Genomic DNA, 27,281 nt, shown 5'->3' with positions numbered 1-27,281 from the left:
ACTTCATTTTTTCAAATGGAACACCCTGTATATTTTTCTATATTTGACTATTTCTTTTTCCCCTGATTTCGAATTGATAACATATGTTTGGCCTATCTCTCTTATTCTGAGTACCACAGAGTTTCAAATTTTAAGAACCTCCTGGCATGCTCAGTAATCAGTTTTCAAGTGGTAGGCTGCGATAACTCAAAATGCCCTTTTTTGAGTTATCTTGTTGCAACGATATGACATATAGTCAAATTGCCCTCGAGATAACTCAAAAGAGGGCATTTTAAGAACCACCTGGCATGCTCAGTAGTCAGTAATCAGTTTTCAAGTGGTAGGCTGTGATAACTCAAAATGCCGTTTTTTGAGTTATCTTGTTGGCAACGATATGACATAGAGTCAAATTGCCCACGAGATAACTCAAAAAAGGGCATTTTAAGAACCACCTGGCATGCTCAGTAATCAGCTCGGTAATCAGTTTTCAAGTGGTAGGCTGCGATAACTCAAAATGCCCTTTTTTGAGTTATCCCGTTGGCAACGATATGATATGTCAAATTGCCAACGAGATAACCCAAAAATGAGCATTTTGAGTTATCGCAGCCTACCATTTGAAAACTGATTACTGAGCATGCCAGGTGATTCTTAAAATTTGAAACTCTGTGATACTCAGAATGAGAGAGATAGGCCAAACATATGTTATATATTCGAAATCAGGGAAAAAAGAGCTAGTCAAATATAGAAAAATATGCAGGGTGTTCCATTTGAAAAAATGAAGTTGCTATCAATATGTGGCCCACTCTGTATATATTTCGTTTTGTGAAATCATTTTAAAAAATACTAGTCGATTTCGTGAAACTTTAGTGAAAAACATTTTTTTGTACCTTTTTTAGTAACAAAGTTAAAGGGGGGATCAAATTATGGTGAAAAACCCGGTACAACTCCGTACACCGTACAAAGTTAATGGGTAATGGGTACAAAAGTTTGACTGATACGTGGAAAGCCACATGATGGTAATCCCTCTCAAGACCAAATTTTTCAAACCTTTTTCACATTATTTCTAGTATCACAATATAAGTTGCATGTGTATCAATAGATAAAAAACGAAACAAATGGTCAGAAAACCATCGACATGCAATAATAATTTCCTCAACGAAGTACGTGCCACATTCGTGAATTAACTGCAGTATATTTAAACATGCCGTTCCCTCAAGATGAAACGAAGATACTAAATGAGGCACGTTCTTACTATAAAAAGGAAACGGTTGTAAAAATACCAATTCGAAATAGAGTACCCCCATCTCGTGTAGACATTAACGGATAATGTTTGACTTGGAGGAAGGTGTTGAAAATGTTCTTTCAATTCGAACGAGGTGTTGAAACGGTTAATTTTTTGTGGTTACATGTTACGAACCTTTAAGGAATTTTTGTAAAAAATCATCGTGTATGGATAATTTTTCTTCAAGAGAAATTGTCGTGTTATTCTACATGGGAAATATATTAGTTACCGCGTTTTTCTTCAATCTTTATTGTGTTATTAACCACATTCCATCGCTGACTCGACTATTTTTCATCTAGTGCATTCATTCCAAGTAGATTTGTAGTCCCAATTAGTTTCAAATTTTGCATGCCCTACCGCCTTTTGTATCTTGTGGTGTGATAGGTTATCTGTATTATTAAGATCTCTTATACACATTATATTATAAAAGTTGAATTTTGTTGTTCACGCTTCTACAATGTGTAGTTCGATATTTTTGACTTGTTTTCATTCAAGAATGTATGAAACATTTGTTGAATAATTAAATATTAGAATATTTCAATATTCTTCATTCACTAGAATTTATTAACTTCTCGCGCCGGCCCTGTTGACTTGAACTTGACTTGACCCCAAGTCAGGTCAAATAGATTGAATATCAAGTTTAGCCTTGAATCTCTAACCAGAACGACCAACTAAAACATTGCGAGAAAGTTGGGTCTCTACGTTTCAAGAAACAGGCAAAAGCGGAAAGTAACTGACAGTGTTCTAACGAAAGGCGAGAGATAATGGCTGTTTATGTATACGCCCAGGAGTGTCTCAAAATGAACCTCAAGGGGGCGCATATCTACATCACCACGGACAGCCAAACCACACTGAGATCCCTGGAATCGTGTTGTCAGGGGTCTCTGCTGACTTGGGAGTGCCGTTACACCATAAAGCCACTGGCCAGAGGAAATAAGGTGACTTCACTATGGGTACCAGGGCACTGTGGGGTTGGAGGAAATGAAAGAGCTGATGAACTTGAAAAAAGGGCATCAAAGTTAACACCTGCTGGACCTGAGCGTTTCTGTGGGATAGGAAAAGACCAATATAAAGCTGCGGTCCAGCTATGGGGGTTGAACAGCAGGACAATCCACTGGACTAACACTCCTAGACTTGTTCAAGCAAAGAAATTCGTGTAGATTTCACCTACCTACGCCAAAAAGCTCCTGAAGCTGTCGCGAGCCGAGCTTCGGGTGATGGTGGGACTGCTGACGGGGCACTGTCGGTACAAACATCATTTGTACCGTATGGGAAAGTCAGCAGACGAGATTTGCAGGCTCTGTGGATCGGAAGCAGAAACAACCGAACACTCGGTATGCAAGTGTCTGGAGCTGGCTGGCCTAAGAACCATTCATATGGGTAAGCCGGTCCTGGATACCAGAGAGGTAACGGCCAAGGCCCCTAAGGAGGTTGTCAATTTTATTAACGTCATTGACGACCTCCCTGGGTTTCTATGAATGAGTAGGGTAGAGAACAAAAGATCTGCATGGTCGCAGTTCCCGGAAGGCTTATCGAACCAAACCGACCCCAGTTCAAATAATAATAATAATAACGAAAGGCGAAGAAGAAGAATAAGACCAACAGTATTATTATCGATACACTTATTTTGACTAATCTAGTTATTCATTCAATAAACAGTAGGATTGAACCGCTATATAAAAACTGTTAGAATATTACTTCATCCGAACAGATTACGAGAGAGACAACCAACCCTACACTTGATAGTGTTATTGCATGTCGTGCGGTGGCGCTACGAGTCTGCGCGTGGCGAGGCCATCGAGGGCCATCGAGAGAGAAAACAAGAATGGACCTTCGGTGGTCGAGAGCGAAGGTCGGGGACAAGACTTTAGAGTGACAGTCTCTTCTAACCTGGCTTCTGTCAGGGCCTTCCGTTGTGTCTTGTAAACTGTACTTGTTTTTGAGATAGAGTTTAGACTTACTAGAGTTAGTTGTCTTGAGAATAAACGATTAATATCATTATATGTGTATTAGTGAATACTCTGTATTTATATAACCCAAATATAAATAATCCAATAGATTATGGGCTCCAGGGCACGCTTAACTGCGCGACAATGTAAACAATTATTCTCAAAATATGTTGTATAAACAACGAGAAAAATATTGAGGTAAGTTGAATTTCAACTTAATTATGAGGCTAGAGATATTTTAGTTAGTTCGGTGAATGGAAATGATTTATTTCATATTCATTCCTGAAATAGAGAATTCCTGTTATACAGTATATACTATATTTGGTTAATGTGTTTACCTATCTATTAGACAAGGAATCAACTTTGATTCTTAACGGTTATTGACAGTTGATGTTTAGAGAAACGTGATATTTTGCTATACACATGTTTTATAGATTTAGATGATTAAGATTCAGTTTAGAGAAACGAGATATTTTGCTATACACATGTTTTATAGATTTAGATGATTAAGATTCAGTTTAGAGAAACGAGATATTTTGCTATACACATGTTTTATAGATTTAGATAATTAAGATTCAGTTTAGAGAAACGAGATATTTTGCTATACACATGTTTTATAGATTTAGATGATTAAGATTCAGTTTAGAGAAACGAGATATTTTGCTATACACATGTTTTATAGATTTAAATGAGAGATTCAGATTAGAGAAATGAGATATTTTAATATACACATGTTTTATAGATTTAGATTATGCAGATGTAGATTCTGCATACTCATTGTATCAAATTTATTTAGATGTTTGTAAATTTAGAGATTTCACATTCATCATTTGAGAAAGTAATATTATGTGAATTTAGAGTATTTTTCAGAGTCATAATTTGAGAGATGTACATACATCATTCGAGAGGTTTACACGAGGAAATTTTAGAGTGTTTATTCAAACCTTTCAGAGCCTGAGATTATGTAAACTTTAGAAATTGTGCTAACATACTTTCTGTTTTAGATTGGATAATATTATAGAATTTACATACCACACCTAGAGAATTGGATCATGTAGATTTGAAGATTCTACATACATTGCTTGGAGCATGTAAAATTGGATGTTTCACATTCCATAGACATAATCCAGAGATTGAGATGTTTTTTGAGACTATACAGGGTGAGTCTTTGACTTGTACATATATTTTAACCCAAGATTCCTGAGGTCAAAAGAAACACTTTTTTCCTTTACCATTTTTTCCGATTCGGCCCGGTTAAAAAGATACAGGCTGTTGAAAATCGTTAAAAAAATGTGATTTTCGGCTATATCTCGTAAATGGTTGTATCGAAGGAAATGATTTTTGAAATATAGCTTTTTTTTGATGTGATACATCTTCTCCGAACACCAGATTCCATACACATTCTTCTGTTTCTTTGTTATGAACATAACATACCATAAAAATACCAGAAATTCGAAGAAACCAACTCTTAATAGTAATTTGAACGTTCATTGAAGAATATTTGGCTAATTTGAAAAATAAAAGTATTCTTCATATTTTCTCGTACAAAGCGCCGTTTTCGAATAACTTGATCTTAAAAAAAAAAAATTATCTGTGAAATTCAAAAAATTGGGTACTTTGGCTGAATGCAACTCTGTTCTATTGTGGAAAAAAAAAACCACAGAAATGAATATTTACTATGAAGTCATGTCTCAGATTTAAGAATTGAAGTACTAGCCAACTTAGTTTGAAAATGAAGTTATTTGAATAAGCTCACCTCAACTCCTCGATTTGATTAAAAATCACTGAGCTTTGGCACAGCTCTGATAATAAGAAGATACTTCACTAAAATCAACATTCTTTTTGAAAAGTCCAGATTATTCATAAAACCCATGTTTAAAAAAGTTTTCACAAAATAGTCCCATTATAATGACAACAATCAATATCCCACTAAAGACTGCTGCTATCGAACAATACTGTATTCTTCTTCGGCTCATTCAAACTCACATCGAAACATACTACTAGGCCTAGGTACATACTAGACAAATTTTCATGTGATTGAGATTGAATACTTTTATTCTTTTGCTATTCCATAAATTCATCCTAAGAGCTTATGATTGACATACTTCCAAGAGGGCCATAATTGTTTTAATGTGAAAACAAATTAGGTGAGTTGAAAGAAACCAAATATTCTATTGTGGATATTTACATTGAATACTTCTCATTTATTTTCAATGCCAAAATCAAGATGAATTAAGTAGTAAAGTTGGCTATAATGTAGGTACACATTAACAACAAATTTGATTACAAGTGGAGTCTAACATTTTCCATTGATTACAGAGCCAGAATATTTTACATATTTCCATATTTTCATACTGATGGTTTCAAAAATATTGATGCATTTCAATATTTTTATGAGATAGTTGGAACAAATCAAATGCTTCATTTCATAACAAATATCTTATAACAATAACAGTGTAAACTGTAAATGAAAATTTTAGGTTAGAACTTAGAACATAGATTATTCGAACCGAACTGCTGTGTTTATATTTGGCATCACTCGAAATTTGAAATTCAAACTTAAAACCACAGATTATTATAGTCTGTGTTAGATCTTTCATAGATGAATATTATTTATTTGAGATTTTAAGGTTAATTCTTGCACGAAAAATAAACAACGATATCATATAAATGAAATATAATGAATGAATGAATATGAGTATCAGAGCTAATATGGGTGGAAGCGAGCTCAATTCGTTATAATTATCGAAAATGAAATAGAAATCAAGAGAAGAATATTTAATCTTTAGCGTCAACGAAATTGGAATAACTCATTTATTTGATTATAAACACTACTTTGTTCAACAAATGGAATGTTAAACGTGAGTTTATGATGGTTTTTCTAATTTAGTAGCTTATTTCTAAGGTTCAAGAGGTATATCTTATGCTTGAGAAAACTTCAGTGTTCCGGTTTTCAGGGGTGAATTAGCTCATTTTGAAAATTTAAAATGGCTATATCTTTTTAACAGGGCCGAATCGGAAAAAATGGTAAATGAAAAAAGTGTTTCTTTTGACCTCAAGAACCTTCGGTTAAAATATATGTACAAGTCAAAGACTCACCCTGTATATATTGATGAAAAATTTGGGGAATTATTTATTTCACTAAACTACAAAAACTGCAGTATGGTAAGATTAGTGATAACTATTATTTCAGGGCTTCTTTCATACAATGCTTGCTGTGCTGTGTTGTTTGTTTGTAAGCTAGGGATATTATAGGATTCAAGTATTCATCCCGTATTTGTAAAATGGCCATACCTAACTCAACAGGTTTTCATTGCAGTGCGTGATACCGCTTTTGTAGTAAGGTTTACAAATATGAGGTGGTGATATTTGAAAACTTGATAATTCCGTTTCGGATTGTATCAGATTGCTGTGCGTCTGAGGCAATTCAGAAGCACGAAACAAAATTTTATATCTTATACCTGGTAGTAGATGTACTAAGAGAGCATATAATGCACAAAAATCTTAAGATACATAATATAAATATTTTGTTTCATAAATCCTAAAATAGATGGCAGCCAAAGGAAATCAAGGAAAACCATTGGTGGATTATCATAGCGATTCCACCATTTCCGTAAGTGCAGAAGATACAGGTTTCATGCATTACGAGGAAAGAGAGAATTGTCAAAACCAATGTAAGTTTTTCATGCAATTAATAATTGCCCATTTCCTTGATCTTAGCTGACTAGAAAAGTATCAACGAGTGATACGTAGATGAGAGATGCTAGAGAAATTTTAGAGTCATTACACAAAACCCCCTTTTGAGAAATTAGAGATCTGAGAGAGGAGAAATTGTCGACAATGGAGAGAGTACAATAGAGAGAGTAGAGTTATGAGAATATAAGAGTATTAGAAAACCCAGGTATATAAAAATTATTAATTCATGTTACAGAGGTAACTAGAGTTATGACAATAATTTTTATTAAACTCTAGAGAGAGTAGAGTTATGAGAATATAAGAGTATTAGAAAACCCAGGTATATAAAAATTATTAATTCATGTTACAGAGGTAACTAGAGTTATGACAATAATTTTTATTAAACTCTAGAGAGAGTAGAGTTATGAGAATATAAGAGTATTAGAAAACCCTGGTATATAAAAAAATTAATTTATGTTACAGAGGTAACTACAGTTATGAGAATAATTTTTTATTAAATTTTAGAGAGAGTAGAGTTATGAGAGTATAAGAGTATTAGAAAACCCAGGTATATAAAAATTAATTCATGTTACAGAGGTAACTAGAGAATAATTTTTATTAAATTTTAGAGATTTAGAGTTGTGAGAATATTTTAAGAGGTTAAATTTTTAGAGATGTAGAGTGCGAGAAAACCCAGAGCAGAATTCAAATTTTAAGATCTGGATGGACAGCCTATGATCAGAGCTTTTTGACAAACGATTTGTTGGACGTCATAGAGCCAAGTACGAGTAACCAAACTTTTTCAGAGGCTAACAAATCCAAGAGAAGTAATTGAGTATGAGGTATTATCATAAACATAATTGAGGAGAATTATTAAAAGAAAACTTTCAATATCCCTTAGGATATTGAAAGTTTTCTGTTCTGTTCTGTTGAAGTAAGTAGAGGTTTGAGGTTCTCCAGGAAGTGCAAGTCAAATGCGACACACACACTTCAGGTAAGAGCTCACTCGTACTCCACTAAAATGGAGAAACACTAATCGGTCGATGATTTCTGTGAAAGATTCGACTCGATAGTATGAGAGTATGAAGCTTTCGAGGTGTGATTGAGCTAACTGCTCAAAAAGATAAGATCTGCACTTTATCAGGCTGCATTACCAGTCATATCTGAGTTACGAGATGCAGATCTGACCAGGAGACAGACCCCAAACCAAGAAGGTAATTTAGACGAGATCAGAGAGATTAGAGGTTGAGAAGAGGTCTGAAATTGAAGAGGAGATTCCAAAAGTTCAACGGGTACTTGAATTAAAATGCTTTCGTTGTAACAAAGAGAGACACTGGTCAACTGATTGCAATTTGAGGCAACAGAGTAAGTAAGTGATTCTGCTTCGATTGTGGGACAATCAAGTAAGAGGATTGCATTAACAATGGTGGCACGAACGAAACGTTAAATTTAAAGGATCGAGTAGAGGTAGGTTGAACAAGCCAAGTTTCAACACTAAGAACGAAGTCACGTAGACCAGAGAAGAATGAGAGAGACTAAGAGATTCAACAAAGAGGGTCGCTCCAAGGCAAGAAGGGTTGGAAGTATAAAGCATAGAGAAACTAAAACAGGTAAACCTGATCCAATCATTAACTTCTTTGCAGATTCTGTAGCAACAGACCATATCGTAAATGATTGTCTGACTTGAGAAACTTTGAGAGATGTCAAAATATGAGTATAGAGAGCGAATAAAACGAGATAGCAGTCATTGTAATCGATAGTAAGGGTGAGTTAATCTTATATTTAGATTCTAGAAATGAGAATACTAAGAAATTGCAAAACGTATTTGCAGAGAAAGAGATTTCTGAGAATTTACTTCCCTTACGTAAACTCGCAGACTCTGGGTTCAATATTTACTTAGATGTCCAAGTCCTAAGAGTTTACAATAAGATTAATAATGAATCTGTTTTAGAGAACAGGTCCTAAGAGTTTATAATGAGGTTAATAATGAAATTGTTTTAGAGGACAATTCCAAATCCTAAGTGTTTACAATAAGATTAATCATGAGATTGTTTTAGAGAGTCGAGCAACGATAAGCGAAGAAGATGAGATGAGCTTGCAATCGCAGACACATTCCAATAACGAGTTATTAGGTTCGGAGGGAGAACCAGAATCTGCGATTGGGAGGGAGAAGTAATATAATCTCATCATTTCAACTAAAGAGAAAGTTCACAAGTTTCAACTGACAAAACAGATGAAACACAATCTGAGCAACAAGAAAAATTGGGATTGCAGTCATATCAGTAGAGAGGTAATTTAGATCGATAACTTGGAATCACTCCAAAACTTAGAACGTGAAGTATGTATCATATCGACAATGGAAAAATTACATTTTAAAGAGACAGAATGAGAGCTGAGAAACAACAAGTTGACACACACTGACATGATGGAACTTATTAAACCACCATCTCATCCAGGTCAGTAAAGATTCATTAATGTCTACATAGAAGACTATTGAAGACTTGCTAAAGCATATCCATTAAAAGAGAAGATGAGTTGGCTGAAGCATTAAAGAAATTCTTAATATCAACAAGAAACTTGTTGGAGAAAAATGAGAAGGTATATTATATCAGGTCAGATCAAGGTACAGATTTACCGAAAGGAAATTCCCAGAAGTACTGAGTAGAGAAAATATAGAGAACGAGAGAGCGGAGAGGTTTAACTCGACGATCCAAAAGAAGGTTCGTACATACATTTTTGATTCCAGACTACCTAAGAGTATGTGGGAGATTGGTATTGATGCATCTATAGATGTGTACAACAGAACACACAAGTCTATCAGATATCAAACACCGTTGACAAAGTTTGCACCAAATGCAAAATGCCACTTTGATCAAATTGAGAGATTTTGGATGTATTGGAAGTATTTGTAAGTATTATTATGTATTGCGATGTTCGCATACATTAAGATTCCAAAACCCAGCTTGAAATTTGGATAATGTGCCCTGAAAGCTGTCCTAGTGGGTTATACCGCTACAGGATACTTGACGTGGCATTCAAGCTCGAGTTACATGTGAGATTCAACAAGAAACTTGCCTACAAAGATGTTTATAGAAATAAACAACTTGATGATACTAAAGAAAAATTACAGACCCAGGAAAATATAATCGACTGGGATTGGATGAAAAACTCGAAAGAGCCAAAATAAGGGAACTGCCGATCAAAAGGCCAATACCCTGCTACACTTAAAGAAAATCGTAAAGGACGTAAGCTATGCAAGGTTTCTTAATTACTCAGAGAATAATATTTTAGAAATTGGGCTGAACGACCTCGGTCGATTGCCTTTGGATAATTCATTATCAATAAAGATCAGCTATTAATATTATTATTTTAGGTAAATATGAGAAAACCGATAGAGAAGAAGATATGAGCTTTTGTCTTATTTCTTCATTAAATCGAGAACCGATTAAATTCAAGGAAGCTATAAATTCTAGAGAAGGCCACTTATGGAAGAAAGCTATAAAAGAAGAAATTGATTCCATGATACAAAATAAGGTTTGGATATTGGTAGATAAAAAGTATCTTCAAATATCTGTAAAACAGGCAAACATTATAGACTCGAAATGGTATTCGAGAGAAAATTAGAGGCAAATGGTCTTATACGATACAAAGTAAGATTAGTCATACGAGGCTTTAAGGTCAAAAATATCTATGACATTAGACTTCCAGTAATTAGAGCTACATTTGCAATAATAAATAAGTATGATTTACATGCTTGTCAATCAGAAGTAAAAACCTGCCTTTTTAAATGGCACTATAGAGGAGATCTATATGAAGATCCTTGATGGAGTAGACATTGACAATGAGATCAAACGATCTTATGTATATAAACTCCAGAAAGCCCTATATGGACTGAAGATAAGTCCAAAGAGATGTAATACGAGATTCACTGAAGAGATCCAGAAACTTGGTTCAGAGAATGATATACATGGACTTGTTTATATACATGGAGGAGAAATGATATAAATATAAAGAGAAACCGAGAAGAGAGGTATATAAATCAATCAATCAAATTATACCATGAATATATTAGATAGATTAAATATGAATGACTGCAATGCTCAAAATACTCCTATGGTAACCAGACAGATTGAAAATAGGATTAGGAGAAATCAATCAGAGAAGCTACAAGATGACTCAGATAAACTAGAGATGAAAAGAGTTCCGTATAGAGATGAGAAGAGTTCCTTATAGAGATGAAGAGTTCCTTATAGAGAAGCGATTGGTAGCTTAATGTATCCATCAAATGGTAGACACTACGTTTGCTGTTAACTATTTAACGAGAAAACAAATGAAGCCGACCGAAGCTGATTGGAAAGGTGTAAAGAGAATCGTCAGGTATATGAAAGGTACTGTGAATTTAAGTCTTAAATTCACCGCTCAAACTGAATACTAAGAGGCATTTACCGATGCAACATTTAGAGACCATACCGACTTGTCATCAACTGAAAGGTATGTTATTAGATTGTTTGAAGATGTAATAGCTTGGAGGAGCCATAATCAAACCTATGTCACATTGTCCACTTGTAGAGCCGAATACCTAGCCATGAATAATGCCTATCAAGAATTAATAACTCTTGACAAGGTACTTAGATTTGTGATAGGAAAACTGATGTTTTCTATAACAGTCTGGTGTGATAACAAATCCGCTGGAGACTGCACCAAGAGAGATGGTGATCACAAACTAAAGGTATTTGATGATCGTTTAGATGACGACCTAATACCTAGAGAGAAATCTGGACTTAGAAGACATATGGCTGAAACACATGGTGATTTCATAAAACAATGTGTTGAAGAAAAGAAAATCACAGTGAGATGGATTCCAACCAACGAGAATGTGGCTGACATAATGACAAAACCTTTAACCATAAGACGGTCATAAGAGATTAACTCAAAAACTAATGATTTAATACTAACTCATTGAATTTTTGTTTTCAGAGTATTTCTAGGGACTAGAGTATAAACTAATTGAGTTCTGTTTATAGATTAGACTTAGAGTGGAGAATGCTAGTTGCAGTTCGATGAAGGGAGGGAGTGTTAGAATATTACTTCATCCGAACAGATTACGAGAGAGACAACCAACCCTACACTTGATAGTGTTATTGCATGTCGTGCGGTGGCGCTACGAGTCTGCGCGTGGCGAGGCCATCGAGGGCCATCGAGAGAGAAAACAAGAATGGACCTTCGGTGGTCGAGAGCGAAGGTCGGGGACAAGACTTTAGAGTGACAGTCTCTTCTAACCTGGCTTCTGTCAGGGCCTTCCGTTGTGTCTTGTAAACTGTACTTGTTTTTGAGATAGAGTTTAGACTTACTAGAGTTAGTTGTCTTGAGAATAAACGATTAATATCATTATATGTGTATTAGTGAATACTCTGTATTAATATAACCCAAATATAAATAATCCAATAAAAACATCTCCTTATAAATTAGTATCGCTATTATCTTGACCAATACACAATAAAGTAGGTACAATAACCATCAAATTCAGTCGTATACCTTCATGAACCCTTCGTGACTCTCCCCCTTTGTCAATATACTAAAAATATTCCAAGAACACATCGATTCTTCATTCCGACATCGGTGTGACGTACAATACCAAGCAATCACATCGGGGTTCCCTGGTAAAACGAAATTTAAAACATCCGGAAAAGTGGATTCGCTATCGGGAAAAGGAAACGGGTTAAATGACTATAACTGTAGCGATTAAACCATCTCCATCGTAAATTTCATCTAATCGCGTGTTTGATATCTTTTGCGGGACGAATCGATAGTATTGCCGTGACTTCGTTTATGCAAAGTTGGAGGAAATGAAGCCGTAGAAAGGAATGGCGAAGATTGACTGGTTTCATTAGAATTCGTACTACTTCGTTCGAGAAGGAGCCTCAGTCTCATTATTCTTCTGAGACGCGTCAAACTGATCCGTAAGTTTTCAATACTAAGTATTCTACCTCGTGGCCCATGTTCGTTGGCGAAACAATTGTCGTAAACATTAAGAGATTAGTCACTGGTGATAGGTATAGAGCCATGATTACTAACTTTTTCATTCCTGAATTGAACAACCATAATATCCAGGAGCTGTGGTTTCAACAAGACGGCGTAATATGTCACACAGCTCGTGCCACAATCGATTTATTGAAAGACACGTTTGGTGACCGCCTAGTTTCACGTTTTGGACCTGTGAATTGGCCTCCAAGATCTTGTGATTTAACACCGCTAGACTACTTTCTGTGGGGCTATGTAAAGTCATTGGTCTATGCGGATAAGCCACAAACCCTTGACCATTTGGAAGACAACATTCGCCGTGTTATTGCCTATATGCGGCCACAAATGTTGGAAAAAGTCATCGAAAATTGGATGTCCAGATTGGACTACATCCGAGCCAGCCGTGGCGGTCATATGCCAGAAATCATAATTAAAATCTTGCGGATAAATAAAATTCATGTCAATCGAATAATCCATCGTTGTTTTATTGCAATTTAAAGTTCTATAGCTCTAAAAATAAACCCCTTTACAATGAAAGATTTGTGGAAAGGAACCTAAAAAAAAACTCAGAAATGTGATATAGCGATACATTCTAACAGTCAGGCTGCAATCAAAGCATTGAGCTCACATGATATAATCCATTCTATTGAAGTGCTGAAAGAAAGAAACTCAATGAAATAGGCAAGAATGATAAATGACTGTTCAGTCATCCAGGATCCAGGTCACTCGGGAATTGAAAGAGATGAAGAGGCCAACGCACTTTGCCAGAAAAAAAGCAGTAACTCGTTTTATTGGCCCAGAACCTTTTTGTAGTAAAGGTTATTGTACCTACAAGAAAAAACTTCAGGAGAAGGAAAAAACGGATAAAAAAATACTCTGGCCAAATCTCCATCGTTGCAAAAAGTTCCTTCGGAACATTGAAAATGCGAGATCTAAGAAATATCTGGATCTCAGCGAGAATATGCTTCACCTCCTCACTGGATTCCCTATAGTGCATTGCCGCCTCAGAAAGCACCTCATGAAAATGAGTCTAGCAGAAAACGACGAGTACAGATTCTGCAAGGATGAGGGAGAAACTCCGTATCACATGGTGACGGAATCCCTTGTCATCGCTAGCCAACCCAAAGAAAAATTTGGACAAGAGACTTATAGATGTCAGTAACCTCTTTGAAGCCATCCCAGATATTAGAGTTCATTAGAACTCTGGAAATGGAGGACGAACTATAGACTATGAAGACTAATAAAGAGGAACAATAAACCATTATGACTTGATACAATAAAACCACCCTTAAATCTGAATCTAGGCAGATTTCGCTCATTACCGAAATTTATTCTGTCGTACGAGAACCAAACCTACACTGGCAACTTCAAGTTTTATATTGGATGGCCAGCTATACAGTAGTGACTTCAACCACGAATTCGTCAACTGTGAATTCGATTTAGATTTTAGGGGGAATTGATTGCACCTGATCTATTCTGCAATCTAATGATCTATTGTGACCCCTATCAGAGCTGTTCTCGCCGTTAGTCATCGTAGTGTACAGCTTGCCCTCCAGTTCTAGAGTTCTGAAGAACTCCAGTACCTGTGTTGTGGGTGGGCTTCAAAGAGTTTATTTCCTCACTTCTACAAGTCTGTTGTCCAAAGATTTTCGCGTTGACTATCATTCCGACATCAGGTGTTTCGGAGTTTCTTCTTCCTCCTCACTGAATCTGCACTCCCCGTTTTCTACTAGACTCATTCTCATGAAGTGCTTTCTGAGGAGGCAATACCCTGTAAGGAATCCAGGGAGGAGGTATAGCATTTTCTTGCGCTCCAGATACTTCTTAGTATCAAATTTCCGAAGAAACTTTTTGAAATGATCAAAACCAGATGATAACGTCAACGATGTGATTTGTCCTAACCAATTTATAGCAATATTTCCGAGTCCCACTAATGTTTTATTTTCTAAGTATATATAAATCACAATAGATTACTTCGCAACAAACCAAATAGGCGAGCCTGTGATTTGTCATAACCAATTTACACCCACACTAATGTTTCCCTTTCTATATATATTACATAGGATTACTTCTCCGGAATTACAACATTTTTTCCCCAAAAATCCATACCCTTTCATCGGCACATAATTGCACTGGAATAATCTAATCCGTCACGAAGGTTCCAACAGAAACAGGCAACCTCCAATCGATATATTGACATTTCTTGTTGTTTCCAACTTTCACTGGAAACGCGTTCTACCGAAATTGGAACTCGAGTAATAAATACAGAAGAAACAGTCATTAATTCATCAAACTCCGCCCTTGGAGAGCGGATACGGCGGAAAAAAATCCATGTAGTTGATTGAAAGGGACGATTTGGAAGGAGGCCAAGGGAAGATGTCCATTTTTAGTCAAGTTCTTTGTTCGGTAGATAGTCTGGACTGTTCAAGCATGATAGGGAACGACACAATGAGGATTTTTTGGTTTTTCCGTGATATATTTCGCTAAGGAAATGGTCCGGCAGGATTATTTTCGAAAGATTCATTACAGTCATCAATTTCGAAAATGTGGCGAGAATAAAAATGTTTGAAGCTCTACTGAGAAGCATTGAAGCTGAAATAATACATTTAAGTTGGATAGTATACCGGATGGTTCAAAAGTCAGGAAACGGTGAATTTACTTCGCGCACAGGTGGAAAATCGGAATTCTGATACTGGGGTATTCAGTAATTTCGATGGGCCCCTCAGATTTTGGGCCCAAAAGGGCCTCACATGAGATATGTGGCCCAACTTCGAAATTTCGAAAGCAAACCCATTTTTTTTATAGCTAATTTGGATTCAGCGGGAGATTTTACATTCGAATTGGTTGAAACCAATCTTTCTTCATCCATTTTTGGGCCCTATGCAGCGTTTTTTGTTCAAAAATCCGGGTGCGTCTGAATCATTCAAATCGATATTTTAGTTGAGAGGATTTTCACTGTTACAAAGCTCAATTGAAGTGTGATGGGATATGTTTTATTCTGACTTTAAGTAAACCATTTGAAACTCATAGGTCCATAGGGTAAAGGTAAAGTGTTCAGCCCTTGGAATTTTTATAACAATCTTCATTTTATTGTGGATTTTACTTTATTTATAACTTGTCATGATTATTTCATGAGGTGTTCAAATTGGTGTCCATCCACTGCAGTGCAGTGCACGAGTCGTTGGTAGATTTCCTCAGTCACCCGTGCCAACATCTCCGGGGTTATCGTGGCTGACACCTCCACTATTCTTCTCTGGAGTTCTTCGATATTAGTGGTGGAGTAAATGCTTATTGATAACAGTTACCATTCATTTATAGTTTGAAGCAAACAAACGATGATACATCTGACCAGTGGCAGTTTATTTGTTGAATTAAAAGGGTATATTGTGGATTGTAGTGCAATATGGTTTATGTAGTGAACGTAAGAGACGTTAAGTTTTACAAAAAGCGTAAAACCTCACAAACCAGAGATTTCAAAACGTTATTTCTTTGAGTGACCAAAGAAAATTATTTCGGCTAGCGGAATCAGCGATTTCCAATATTGTAGTCCGCTGCGTTGAACTGGAAAATCTACAGTTCTTCTCGTATTCGATTTCACTTTCGCATATTCTCAACTTTCACTAATCCACGCTTAAACAGATGAATTGGAAAATTAAAGGATAATCTAAATTATTGTTTAACAGGAAAGAAAACTTACTCTCAATAATCAGAACAGCTGATTTCCACATTTAAACATGTGTTTTCCATATAGATCCAATTACCTCGAAGCAGAAGGAATAGTTCGTTATAGTATAAGTTATAGGTAATCTTTATTAATACGGATTGAAGAATATGCTTTTGCTTCTACCCCTTCCTTTCGAGCAAATCCTTCGTTTTATTGATATGTAGCTCCATATACAGGGTGAGTCAATAGTGCTGGATCGGTTGATAACTCCTCTAAATTTTGGGCTAGGAGAATCATTCAAATTTTGACGGAATCGACAGTACTCGACCGACCTGTAGAGTCAAAAATAATTTAAGCTTATACACAGGGTACTGCCAATTCTGTCAAAATTTGAATCATTCTCCGAGCCCAAAATTTACAGGAGTTATCGACCGATCGAGCACTATTGACTCACCCTGTATAGAGTCATATATCAATGAAAAAAAAAAGGATTTGCTCAAAAGAAAGAGGTAGGAGTAAAAGCATATTCTTCAATCTGTATTTATAAAGATTACCATTAAACTTACGAGCAATTACTTCTGCTTCGAAGTAATTGGATCCATATGGAAAACACATGTTTAAATGTGGAAATTTAACAAAAGGGATCTACTGATCAATCGAATCATTCAGAAATGTGGGCGATAAAGTCAAGATTGCTGTGATGATAGCCAACGTTCGAAATGACAAGGTACGGTAGAGAGATGTGACTTTGCCAACGGAGGTGACTTTGCCGGCCTAATTTTTTTTTACTTTGTTTTCGTAAAGTTGGCAACATCTTACAAAAATCACGAATCGGAACCTTTAACCACACTATATACCTACATGTTGCAACCGTCGCAGTCGTCTGGCGTACTTTGAATGGTGTGCTACGGTATGTTATGTGAGCGGGTAATTTTTTAACGTGGGTATATATGCGAAATACTAGGAGTTGTGCAGAAAATATGGCGAACGGTACATCGAAATATATTTAGCAGCTTACTTTACATTCATCAAACGTCACGTTACAAAAATCTGAAAACATTTGGTTGAGTGGATTTTCACATTTCGGAAAATTTTTCTATTGTGGCCCTTTGGCGGGAGACATTGCCACATATCAAATTTGTTTCACCTGTTTTATTTTGAGGCACAATTATGGGTCGTCGATACAAAAAGAAGTTGGATGCAAGGAAATATAGTAATTATACGGAAAAACACGAATCCGAGCAATCAACGCAGTTCGAAATGAAAATATTTCAATACAGACAGCTTCCGAAGTGTACAACATTCCCAGAAGAACTCTTTAGAATAAAATTAACAAAAGATATATGGGCGAACCCGGAGGCATTTGTGCACTAACATAAACCGCCAGCACTTCATTAAATTGCCAAAAAACGCATTTTCAAGGCATTGGCAAACTCGCACCGATTTGCGGGTCACTGCCAAATCGTCGGCTAAGAGTGTAAATCTGCTATGTCAATAATGAACAATTTTACAGGAGACCAAAAAAACCGTACAGTAAGTGTTATAATAATAAAAATAAGAGAGTTTATTCATGAAAATACATTCAATAGAGTTTATTGAATGTATTCTCATGAATAAACTCTCTTATTATTATTATTATAACACTGTACTGTACGGTTTTTTTGGTCTCCTGTGAAATTGTTCATTATGGACATAGCAGATTTACACTCTTAGCCGACGAAATTTTTAAAAATAAAAAAAGAAGTGTTCACCTTTTCATCTGATTCGAACCACAGCAGTCGACAACTAAAATGTTCAAATTAAACATACTTTGCATAGGACTCATTTCACAAAAAAATGAAAAAGTTACACCAAGAAAACTTTAAAAATTGGTGAAAAAGTCACAACGCACTACGGTAGAAGTAAAAGCATATTATTCAATCTGTATTAATAATGATTACCTTCAACTTACGAGCAATTACTTCTGCTTCGAAGTAATTGGATCCATACGGAAAACACATGTTTTGTTGCATTTTCCCTATTTGAACCAATAAAAAATGATGTTATAATAATCTTACCAATATAAACTGCTCTCTGCGTCCACACAGCACCGCACTGTATAAGGATGTAAAGGAACAGGGTATAAGGATTGAAATGGAACAAAATGGGACTTATACAATGCAAACTGACCTTCTAATGAACTGTAATCCTAATATATTTGAAATGTCCGTGAATGTAATCAAAACCGTTTCATTAAACACCGAAAACATTATACTAACAACCTTTTAACTATTCTTTCCGATAACCGATACATTTCATTACTTGATCTGACAAAACATACGTCTCGATTTCCCAGAATCCGCGACGTTGCCAAAACTTAACATTATAATAATTCAAAAAGGGCTAAAACATGTTTAAATGTGGAAATTTTACAAAAGGGATCTACCGATCAATCGAATCATTCAGAAATGTGGGCGATAAATTCAAGATTGCTGTGATGATAGCCAACGTTCGAAATGACAAGGTACATAAAGAAGAATAAGAAGATCTACCGATCGAGTACTATTGACCAACCCTGTATATTCTGTGTTAACTAACAGTGCGAATAATTGGAGTAATTCAAGCTCCTACCATACACCCCAATAACATTATCAGCACCCATTCAAGACACAAGATAGCCTTCTCGTCTTCAATTTATTCATTTAGAATGCGTCCCTCTCATTAAATACCTAAAGCTTGAATTTATCTCGTACCTCCTTAGGGAAGGAGGCTTGGGGTAGTAGGTAGATTTCGTAATGGAGACACAACACATCTGTGCGTCTGCCATGACTGATAATCAATGAGGCTTAAATGGTTTTGCTGGAAAGACAAGAGGAAATTGGAGTCTGGATTTGGCCTAACTAGTGAGTTTCTTGGGTGGGTATTTACAATTACAAATTAGGGAGCTTTTCTGATACCCTTCCATTTGTTTGAGCTCGTGATGTGAATGTATTTGAAAAATTTTGGATGTCAAATATGCTCATTGTTTTGAAAAAATCTGTCCTTAAAAACAACTTTCTCAATGAATAACGAAAACCCCAGATTTGTCTGAAGGTTGAATAGCCTTCAATAAAAACACTAGTAGTTGTTCACAGATGCTATTTGAAGAGAAGCGAATCAATTCACACTGAAATGAAATTCTGAGAAGAAAGGCCAAAAATATTTTTGTGACACAATATACTTAGAACTTAGAAGTTTAATTTTCTTGTATAAGAGTAGTATCCTAAGAACTACTCAAGTGACTTTTTAGTTGTTCTACTCTTGATAAGAATTCTGAAAAGATTGTGATAGAAGTGTTAATTGCATCGATGTTATTTCAGTTCAATCATATGTTGATGCCTATCTTATTCGAATGAATATAAATTGAGCAATCACTGTAGGGTGACCATGAAAAAAAAGGAATTTGGAAATATGTCTTTCCTATACGTTAAAGCCCTAAGACATTCCTTAACATACCTGTCAAGCTGTTATGGAATTTATGTTTCCTATACAACAGCTATGGAAAGTAGCGTATTCTTCACAGCTTACTAAATTTCAAAACTATGTATTGCTCATACTGTAACCCCAAGGCACTTTGCCCACACCTCGCTAGGTAGACCAATGAAATTGGGCTTTTGAGTCGTCTCTATGGAAACGCAATAAATCAGCACATACTGTCAACGAAGGTCATTTTGATTTGACTTGAATTATTGAAATTTGTGCAGATTAGGAAATTGTATATTGTGCAACAAGTGGGGAAAGTCCAACTTTTCTCGCGAGTGTGGAAGTTTGTGGCACGAGCCTGAAAGGCGAGTGCCGCAAATACACGAGCGAGAAAAGGACTTTCTCCACATGTTGTACACTATACTTTTCCTACAACTGCACAAATTTCATTAATTCAAGTAATGGACTTGATTCAAATCAAAATGACCTTCATTGACAGTATGTGCTAATTTATTGCGTTTGCATAGAAACGACTCAAAAACCCAATTTCATTGGTCTACCAAGGGAGGTGTGGGCAAAGTGCCGTGGGGAATAATATTTCCCACAGTATGCGCAATACATAGTTTTGCAATTGAGTAAACTATGCAGAATACGCTACTTTTCATAGCAGTTGTAGGAAAAGTATAGTGTGCAACATGTGCAACACTCGCGAGAAAAGTTGGACTTTCCCCACTTGTTGCACAATTTACTATTCTCCACATGTTGCACACTATACTTTTCCTATAACTACACAAATTTCAATAATTCAAGTAATGGACTTGATTCAAATCAAAATGACCTTCGTTGACAATATGTACTAATTTATTGCGTTTCCCTAGAACCGACTCAAAAGCCCAATTTCATTGGTCTACCAAGCGAGGTCTGGGCAAAGTGCCGTGAGAAATAATATTTCCCACAGTATGAGCAATACATAGTTTTGAAATTGAGTAAGCTATGAAGAATACGCTACTTTCCATAGCAGTTGTAGAAAAAGTATAGTGTGCAACATGTGAAGAAATCCTTTTTTCCACTCGTGTGTTTGCAGCACTCGACTTTCAGGCTCGTCCCACAAACTTCCACACTCGTGGTCAAAGTTGGACTTCCCCACTTGTTGGCACAATATACTATTCTCTGCTATCGTCTTATTTTTGAAAAAAAAACATCGTGACTCTATGATTTCTTTGATCTTACTTTTAAACATTGTAGCACAACTTGACGCTGGTTGACGGCTACTGATCTGGATGATCCAGATCGTCATCGATTTGTCTAGGTCATTCACGCATTGAATACATGAAAAAATTATTGCTATTCTTTGTTTTCCGTCTTGATTTGACAAGAGTATGGAATTCACCACATTGCTCCCTATTCATAAAGGTTTCGTGTGCCGAATATTTCCTGTGGGGACATAGTAGTAACATAGTTAGTGCTGTGCTCCATCAGAAGAACTGCCATGCATTTTGATCATTGTTCACCTCTATACATTCTGATTATTGTTCACGCGTAATAATTTGAATAATCTATTCACTTATTATTTTCACTCTGTACCGCGAGGCGAACTGATGTACTCACAAAAGTGAATTAACGCGTCAAATGAGGTATCCACAAAAGGCCAATCGACGCGTCGATCGGGTCTAACCAGCGTCCTGTTGCGTCGTGTCTAATATGTTTCTGCCTTAAATTCAAACAATTAAACTTCACTAAACTGATCGATTTTGTAAAAAATTCCTGAAACATGTGAAAAAAATACCTCAGCAATCATGTAACACCAATTTCAAACCATTCAATTACAAATAGCATCCAGATGCTAGGACCACAAAACGTTCAAACATAAAGAAGATGTTTCTCCGGTAAGTAAAAGTTCCGCAAAAAAAGGATCGCAATCTCAATCGAATATCTCGGATGACGGGGCATTCTAAGAACATCTGCGACCGTAATGAAAACACCGCAAATCTGCGGGGTTTTCGAAGCGAGATCGACCTATCCAGTCCTGATCACTTGCCGCATACGCAGACAGGTGCTCCTGTTGGATATTAGGGCGAACATTGATTGATAGTCTTGTATTGTGTTGCCGTTTTGCTTCTTCCTCCAATAAAGTTTGCTTGGCGCTTCAAGATTAGGGTATGTGTTTTGTATATGATACAATAGAGGTGTATGCTATACTAGGTATTCTGGGAATATCAATTCGAGATGATTTAGTGAGAATTTGATGGTGATTCATTACATCTATAGGAATAACTCTTGCTCTAAAACATATGGTTTTAAATATTCGGTCTTTCTGAAGACTCCAATTCGTTACTGAATAGAAATAGTATATTGTGCAAAAAGTAGGGAAAGTCCAACATTTCTCACGAGTGTGGAAGTTCGTGCCACAAACACACGAGTAAGAAAAGGACTTTTTCTTACAACTGCTATGAAAAGTAGCGTATTCTTCATAGCTTACTCAATTTCAAAATTATGTATTGCTCATACTGTAGGAAATATTATTTCTCACAGCACTTTGCTCACATCTCGCTTGGTAGACCAATGAAATTGGGCTTTTGAGTCGTTTCTATGGAAACGCAATAAATTACCACATACTGTAAAGGAAGGCCATTTTGATTTGAATCAAGTCCATTATTTGAATTATTGAAATTTGTGCAGTTATAGGAGAAGTATAGTGTGCAACATGTGGAGAAAGTCCTTTTCTCGCTCGTGTGTTTGCCTTTCAGGCTCGTGCCACAAACACTCGCGAGAAAAGTTGGACTTTCCCCACTTGTTGCAAAATATACTATTTTCACATATAGCACACTATATTTTTCCTACAAATGCACACATTTAAATAATTCAAGTAATGTACCTAACTTTTATTAACTTTTTATTAGAATGCTTGGTCGTTGTAACAGTTTCAAGGATCTAGTGGATGTAATTGGTCACAGCCACGAATATGTCAAAAGATGTTTGGGTAACCACTTCAGAGGTATCTCTACTTAAATGATTGTTTTTTTTTGTTTATTTTCGCTAAATCATTTGTTTCCCTTTTTTAAAGAAAGATCACAAGTATTATGAAGGATAAAAATTGTTTAATTGAATATCAAAATTTTGTTCTTTTTTTTTTTTTTCTATGTAGGTATTTGCACTTTCCCTTTTTTAAAGAAAGATCACAAGTAGTTATGAAGGATAAAAATTGTTCAATTGAATATCAAAATTTTGTTCTTTTTTTTTGTTTCTATGTAAGTATTTGCACTTCTGTAAATCAATGTTGATTAGTGGACATTGTTTTGGGTATTAATTTACCTTTATATGTTCTTGTTATGAATAAATAAATAAATAAATAAACTCAATTCAAAATGGCCTTCATTGACAGTATCTGTTCATCTCTTGCGTTTCCAACGACTTCTCAAAAGCCCAATTCCATTGGGTTACCAAGCAAGGTGTGGGCAAAGTTCCGTGTGGAGTAATATTTCTCACAGTATAAGCAATACATAATTTTGAAATTGAGTAATCTATGGAGAATATGCTACTTTCCATAGCATTTGTAGGAAAACATCATTTTTCATATCACTATTACCGCTTTCTCAGGTACAAAGATGGTTCTCTAACCACGAAGGAGACTGGCGCTGGAGTATTCGGACCAACTGCTCACTATCGTTAGGGCGCTGTCCAAGTGTCTTTTGGGCAGAAACACTTTGAATCGAAAGATTTTTGAAAATGAATCTATAGAAAGAACTTATCAAAAAATATACATTCTGAGAGTTAGGCTCAATCAAATCATTGAGCTCACATATCATTGATTCTGAGATATTATTAGAGTACCGAAGAAAACTCTGTACTTCATGTCTCAGAGCAGAGCAAAGTCCTTGGGGACTGAAGTAAATTTCCAAACCCTCTACCCATAATGTCCCAAATATGCTCTATGGGTGAAAGATCAGGGGATCTGGGCGGCCATGGCGAAAGATTCACATGGGTCGTTTGAAAAAGTATAACTAACTCTGGCATATGAGGTCGGGCATTATCCGCTGAAATATTGGAATCTTGAGCCGGTTAAGGTAAGGGTGAAAATATGGCTTCACTGTTTCTTGAAAGTAACGCAGCGCTGTCATATTACCTCGAATAAACAATTAAAATGACCTACTTGCATGCGTAATGGCACCCCATACCATAACGCTTACTGCCCGGTGTACATGAAGCTCAACATCAAACTGAGGTTCACGTCTTTCTCCCCGACGTCGTCTAACCCTTCTTCGGCCATCATGTGAGCCCAAAGAGAATCGAGATTCATCAGAAAAGGCGACCTGATGCCATTCCACATTCCAATGTTGACGTTCTATGCACCACTGTAATCGTTGCCGGCGATGGTCAACCGTCAGAGGTAACACAAGATGGGGTCGATAATGCTGCAGTTCAAAAGACCTTATCCGGCGGTAAACCGTTCGGACAGTTACAGGATGGCCTTGTTCTCTTAACCACTCGTCAACCAAAGATCGAGTTGTCGCAAATCGGTCTCTAATGGCAATAAGTCTTAGACGTCGATCTTGAACTTCATTTGTGCCCCTTCGACGTCCGATGCCTACTCTTCTTCGATTTTGGGCATTATCAAACCACGTTTGACAACATCTCATAACAGTAGTTGGATTTCTGTTCGTACGGTTAACGATTGCTCGAAATGATAACCCCGCTTCCCGTAGAACAATAATTCGACCTCTTTCAAATTCACTTATGTAGCTGGCGATAAATTCCGCGTACACATGCTCTAGACATTTTAACAACAACTAAACATCGACTTTGGATCTCCTCGAAGAGCTGGTTTGTTGTAAAATTTGAAAACTTGAAAAACTGCTACATTATTTGAGTAACAATTGTAAACAATTGTTTACATGAAAATATCTTCACGATTTTCTTCACCAAATTCAATAATTTACTCCTTGCTATACTACCTATGTTTCACAAAAGAAAAATTCAAATTTAAACAGCTCCTTGTGGGTGTTGCAGTTTCTTGGTCAGTTAGTATTCTTCACTTATACATACCAGCAATATTTTCATCGAGCCTGCTATTCGATAATGTATGGGCCTTAAGACATCAGTAACAGATCCAGATTCTTCTTTCACTGTCTTACCAATTGTACGCTCAAATCAAGGGTTATGTAGACCATTGTCTGCCCGTAATGAACCAAACGTAATCACTACATAATCATTTGTAGTATTTTCAGTAGTAGATAAACGACCATATTGTTAAATGGTTAACCTTCCACTAAACATATGACACTTCGGATGACAGTTCTGCTCGACATATGTCATTGAAACAGGGCTGTGAAATCCAGACCACGATATGGATACCCCACTTTAACCGGAAGAGGATCCGGAAGAAGTACGATGGGATAAAAGATAAACTGAATGAATTCGTCTTTTAGGACTCATTTTCTCAGTATGGAAAATTTGATCTCGGATTTCTTCAGCCTTCGCAACATCCCCTTCGCGCGCTCAGATGAAAGGAACCGTCGTTAAAATGTTGATCTACGCCCGGGCGATCCTTGGATGATGCTTATTTCCCGTATTTTCGTGCTAATTACACCGTGAGGTTGCTGATTCCGTCAAAGAACGATCTCCGTTCCGTCTGAGTGCCGGCTACAAAGCGGGGAACTTAACCAATTCCGAGATGTAAATTGGAGAACTTTTTCCAGCGGAGAGGACTATTAAATCCGAGGGTGCTTCATATTCACATTCCGCGATTCAATCTCTGTTCTAGGAGATGGAAATTCTCACGATTCATCTGGACGGCGAAGCGTGACCGAGTCAGAAGTCGGAGATTATCGTTCTTTTTTTTCGGGGAGATAAGCAGGACGGATGGAAAGGGACCGTTTTCCATTACAGTCAGTTTCCTTCGTGAGTCGAGGGTCGTTATCTAGCTCGAAATTTCGGTTTCCGCTCGAGGGTGCTGCTGCAGTCGACTTTGGAAATGAAATGTTGAAAGAGGAACTTTTTCTTCTCTAAGTTCTATTTTGATTATTTTTATTATTATTTGAACTAGTGTCGTTTTGCTTCGGTTAGCCTTCCGGGAACTGCGACCATGCAGATCTTTTGTTCACTACCCTACTCATTCATAGAAACCCAGGGAGGTCGGCAACGACGTTAATGAAATTGACAACCTCCTTATGGGCCTTGGCCGTTACCTCTCTGGTATCCAGGACCGGCTCGCCCATGTGAATGGTTCTTAGGCCAGCCAGCTCTGGACACTTGCATTACAAGTGTTCAGCCGTTTCTACTTCCGATCCACAGAGCCTGCAAATCTCGTCTGCTGACTTTGCCATACGGTACAAATGATGTTTGTACCGACAGTGCCCCGTCAGCAGTCCCACCATCACCCGAAGCTCTGCTCGCGACAGCTTCAGGAGCTTTTTGTCGTAGGTAGGTGAAATCTTCACGAATTTCTTTGCCTGAGCAAGTCTAGGAGTGTTAGTCCAGTGGATTGTCCTACTGTTCAACTCCCATAGCTGGACTGCAGCTTTGTATTGGTCTTTTCCTATCCCACAGAAAGGCTCAGGTCCAGCAGGTCTTAACCTTGATGCACTTTTTGCAAGTTCATCAGCTCTTTCATTTCCTTCAACCCCACAGTGCCCTGGTACCCATAGTAGAGTCACCTTTTTTCCTCTGGCCAGTTGCTTTATGGTGTTACGGCACTCCCAAGTCAGCAGAGACCCCTGACAACATGATTCCAGGGATCTCAGCGTGGTTTGGCTGTCCGTGGTGATGTAGATAGGCGCCCTCTTGAGGTTCATTTTGAGACACTCCTGGGCGCATACAACAGCCATTATCTCGGTCTGTAGAATCGAGGGCTCACTTCCCAGGGCTTTAGAGATCCTCATATATCCCAATGCCGGTGCCCTTCTCTGTTTTTGATCCATCTGTGAACCATATGGATGACTTTTTGTCCAGACGATTTACGAGACTTATTGCACTAGGACGGTCATTTATAACCGTTTCAAAGGGCGTTTCAAAATCGTAGATATTCACATTCCGCGATTCAATCTCTGTTCTAGGAGATGGAAATTCTCACGATTCATCTGGACGGCTGAGCGTGACCGAGTCAGAAGTCGGAGATTATCGTTCTTTTTTTTTCGGGGAGATAAGCAGGACGGATGGAAAGGGCCGTTTTCCATTACAGTCAGTTTCCTTCGTGAGTCGAGGGTCGTTATCTAGCTTGAAATTTCGGTTTCCGCTCGAGGGTGCTGCTGCAGTGGACTCTGGAAATGAAATG

The 27,281-nt window shown here is 36.9% G+C and overlaps 1 protein-coding gene across 7 annotated transcripts in view; it reads right to left on the bottom strand.

Annotated features, from left to right (window-relative positions):
- LOC123679192 (whirlin) overlaps positions 1 to 27,281 on the bottom strand; it is a 210,712-nt gene that overhangs the window by 134,044 nt on the left and 49,387 nt on the right. The gene's annotated exons all lie outside the window — the stretch shown is intronic.

The sequence above is a fragment of the Harmonia axyridis genome, chromosome 4 (genome assembly GCF_914767665.1).
Source record: "Harmonia axyridis chromosome 4, icHarAxyr1.1, whole genome shotgun sequence".
Classification (NCBI taxonomy): Eukaryota; Metazoa; Arthropoda; class Insecta; order Coleoptera; family Coccinellidae; genus Harmonia; species Harmonia axyridis.
This window is presented reverse-complemented; position numbering and strand designations above follow the sequence as displayed.